Source organism: Cornus florida, unplaced genomic scaffold, assembly GCF_030987335.1.
Source record: "Cornus florida cultivar Cherokee Brave unplaced genomic scaffold, ASM3098733v1 CherokeeBrave_3.0.0_Hap2_Chr07, whole genome shotgun sequence".
In the NCBI taxonomy this organism is placed as follows: domain Eukaryota; kingdom Viridiplantae; phylum Streptophyta; class Magnoliopsida; order Cornales; family Cornaceae; genus Cornus; species Cornus florida.
In genome coordinates, this window is record NW_026775577.1 from 41508363 (window position 1) to 41512511 (window position 4149).

At 35.4% G+C, this 4149-nt stretch overlaps 1 pseudogene; it reads left to right on the top strand.

Moving 5' to 3' along the window:
* Positions 1-2943: 2943 nt before the first annotated feature.
* Positions 2944-3042, top strand: LOC132267978 (small nucleolar RNA R71; annotated as a pseudogene).
* The last annotated feature ends 1107 nt before the right edge of the window (positions 3043-4149 follow it).

Here is a 4149-nt window from a genome sequence, read left to right on the forward strand (position 1 = left end):
TTTCTTGGTGCTTGACTCTTGTTCTTCCTCTTAAAGGTGCAAAGATGTTTAAAAAATTTGGCATAGGCCGGAATTTATCGAATTGCATCCAAGAGAGGAAGATTGATTTTAACTTGCCTGAACACATCAATTATTTCATTTGTGATAAGTGCTTAAATGTTGCATATTTCAGCACCTAAACTAGGGTATTTTAGTCCTTCCATCTATCTTATTTTTCATGTTTAAGTTATAATTTATATTTTTGTCAATTTCAAGTCAATAAGGTTCAAACGGACTAATTTTGGTTCACTAAGGCCTTTTTAAAGTCAAGCAAAGACATCAGAAAAAGTTCAGAAAATGGTAAAAAGTGGTCGCAGCCCATTGCTCATATAGTGTGGTTATTCTTCAAAAGCGGTCAATCTTGGGCCTTTGATGATGTTCCCAAAGATGAAGAAGTAAACCAATTAGCTTAGGGCTAAAATGAAACTAAATAAGGCTCAAAGGAAATTTCCAACTCTGGAGGATCGATCCCCCACTATTCTTAGAATTAAAAATGCCCTTAAGGGATCGATCCCCAAGGCTGGGGGATCGATCCCCCAGCACCTGGTAGCATTACGGGATTGATGTTTACTTGGCTACGGGATTTTGTTTTTTAGGCTAATTTTTGTAACTTATGGGCAATCTTGTTGACACCTTGACCACCACAACCATGATAGGCTAGATCTCCACTTAGGGCTTGGTTGAGCCCTAAGTTTATGTATTTCTAAACCCTTGTATTTCTATTTTTGGGGAGATTAATCTATTGTTATAGTTGATGTTATGGCCTTGTGATTCCTATTTACATGCTTGATTTGACAAATCATGGCTTGTGTTGGTTTAATTCTTCCATTAACTCTATATGTTAATTATATGTCTATGTATAATTAATCTAGGGTTATGCTCTTGATTAGATGTTAAAGATTAATTCTTTCATTAATTCTCTATGTAATTGCATGTCTATATGTAATTAGAGGATTATACTCAACACTCTATTCCATTGTTATTTGGGTTTAGTGATGGCCATGGCATGGGTTTTATTGGATGGGATTGCTGATTAATTTGATGGGTTATACTTTATCTTGATGGGTTATGCTACAAATTAGTTTACCTGTCAGGAGGTAGACAATTCATTGCTTGAATTGATAATCCACACTTATTATATGCAAATTCCATTATCCTCTTGATTAATGTATGTTCTCATTAGATGCAATTATGGTTAGTTTGATGGAGTATGCTTAGGCTTGATGGGTTGATCTACACCCTAGTTTACATGTCATTAAGTAGACAATTTATACTTACATTTGATAATTCATGCATACTTGATTGCAAGTTGTTTTAGTGATTGAAGCTACATTTAAGTTGCAATAATGTTCTCCCCATTAATGAAAAACAAGTGGTTAATTGCATGAGCTTAGTGGTGATTCCAATAAACCCTAAGAATTCTCTTCTATCTCTTAAACCTTTAACTTTAATTTAGTTTATTTTCATTGCATTTTAATTTAATTGTTCACTAGCTTAATCAACCAACCATCTCTTTATTTTCTCTCTCTTATGGTAATCACTTGTTAAAACCAATTGTCTTATTTAAATCCAAGCCAAAGGTCTGGGTTCAATCCCTTCTCACTTTATACTACATAGTATAAGTATCTAGCGGTTTATAAATTATAAAATATGATGCCCACTTGACATTAATTCTAAACCTAAAGTGTTGTGCATTATTTTGTGCACATACTAGGTCGCATCAATTTGCCTTGCTTTGTTGCTTTTCAAGAGAGGTGGATGCTTTCAAAGCATCCGGAAATAAAGCTTTAGGCTCAAAAGCTTTTTCAAAATCACTCTTTGCAACATTTTCAATATTAGATTCTTTCAAATGTAATGAAGGAGGAATAAGATGGGAGATGGGACGAGTGTCAACTTTGGGCTGCATCGGTTCACTCTCTTCATTGGAAACACCTACTTGATTTTTAAAAACTCTTCCACTTCTCAAAGTGGTCACCGCATTCATATGTTCAAGGGCATGACCTTCCGAAGAGGAATTGGTCTCTACAACAAATTATTACTTGGGTGGTGGATTCAAAAGCATTTTCTCTTTTTCCCTAACATTCAATGTACTAGCTATTTGCCCGACTTGGGTTTCTAACTTTACAATCGATTAGGAGTGAGAATGAAGCAATTGGATATTTGCCTCCAAAGTACCCAAAACAGTTAGAACTTTCTTTTCAAATGCAGGACTTCTTGAATTTCCTTGAGAATATAAGGATTGGTTTGGAAAATGAGAGTTTGAAAATTGGTTTCCATTTGGTGCTTGGTAAGATGAACGATAACCTTGGGAACCTTGGCCTCGCATTGGAGGCGGAACATACTTGCTTTGTAAACCACCTTGGGGAGGGTTTGAGCCTTCCTCTTGGCTTTTCCAAGAGAAGTTTGGATGGTTTCTCTACCCAGCATTATAGTGAATGCCGTAGGGATTATTCCCTTGGTTAATAAAAGCGTCATTCACTTGTTCATGGTGTTCACTTTGCGCATGTCCATAAGGACAATTGGAAGTAGAATGTAAAACACTAGAACAAGTCTGTATGATTCATTGGAAGGATGATGAGTATGATTAAAGGAGGAAGACACTTGGTTCACCGAATTTTGATTGATCAAAAATTGATCAAACTTTTGGGATAAAGACTTCACTTCGACGACTATATCATTGGAATGGTCAACTTGATATAAGCGATGTTCTTCCTTCTACCTATATTTCTACCATTTTTAGATGATAAAGATCGATGCATTGAATTCTCACTCATACTCTGATATAAGCACCATACATTATCTTCATGCCTATCAAGATAAGAATCACCCATAAAAGTATCAACCATTCCTTTATAATTATCCGACAAACTTTCAAAGAAAAATTTAACCAATTGTCATTTAGGGATATCATGGTATGGACACTTCCTAAGCAAATCGTTCAATCGTTCCCATGCCTCATGAAACAATTCCCCATCCTCTTGTAAGAATTCACGAATTGAAGTTTTCATTGAATTGGTCTTTGACACCGGATAGTACTTTTTCAAAAATTCTTGTTGCATCTCTGCCTAAGAAGTTATAGAAAATGCCTCAAATTATTAGACCAGTATTTTGCTTTATCTTTAAAGGTGAAAGGGAAGAGTTTAAGCCTCAAAACTTCTTCTGGCATGTCCTTGTATTTCACGATGGTACACACTTCAAGAAACTCATTTAAATGCTTATAAGGTTCTTCACTTGGTTACCCATGATAATTGGGAAGCATTTGAATTGTTTGTGGTTTAATCTCATAATGGTGTGCTCTAAATTGAGGTAATTGAATACATATTGGTGCATTATACTCATTTGGCACATAATGGTCTCTTAAAGTAAGGGGAGGATTCACAACCGGTAGCTCTACACGAGCACCATGATTTACTTGAACAATGGGAGATGAAGGTGGAACAAAAATTGGCCGAGGCATTCCCATTGGAACTTGGTCTCGTTGTTGTGGGATGAAAGGTCTTGGCATGCCTAATGGTACTTGAATGTTTCCATGATGTTGATGCACATTAGGGTAAAGAATACCTTGTTGGTCGATGTGACCAAGGTCCTCCACATGGTCCTCATTATGTTCCTCCATTGATGAAATTGAGTCACTTGAATTACACCTTCACCTAGGATTACGAACAATGGATTCAAGATTCAAATTTAATGGGACAAGAGTAGGATTCAATGACTGTTAGGCACTGAATGTTATACATTTTAGCCCTTTAACTTGCATGTTTTATTCACTTTGTAGTAGTTTATTTAAGATTTTACATTGTTTTATTATTTTTATTTATTTCAGGGCTTTAATTGTAAAATCAGTCAGGACCAGTGATTCTGAGCTTTAAAAGATGACATTCCGTGGGATCGAGTAATGTTGAAGATCAAGTATAATTATACTTAGAAAATAGTCCAAAAGAAGCCATAAGTTGAAGAGAATGGAAATAAGAAGAAAAGGAAAAATCTTTCTCCAAAAAGGAAACTTTCGCTTAAGTTGATAACTTGAACCCATTTTGGTAATCTTGCTGTATCTCTCTCCTAAATTATCAAAATAGCTAAATTCCCACGTAAGTTGAAAGGAAATTCGAA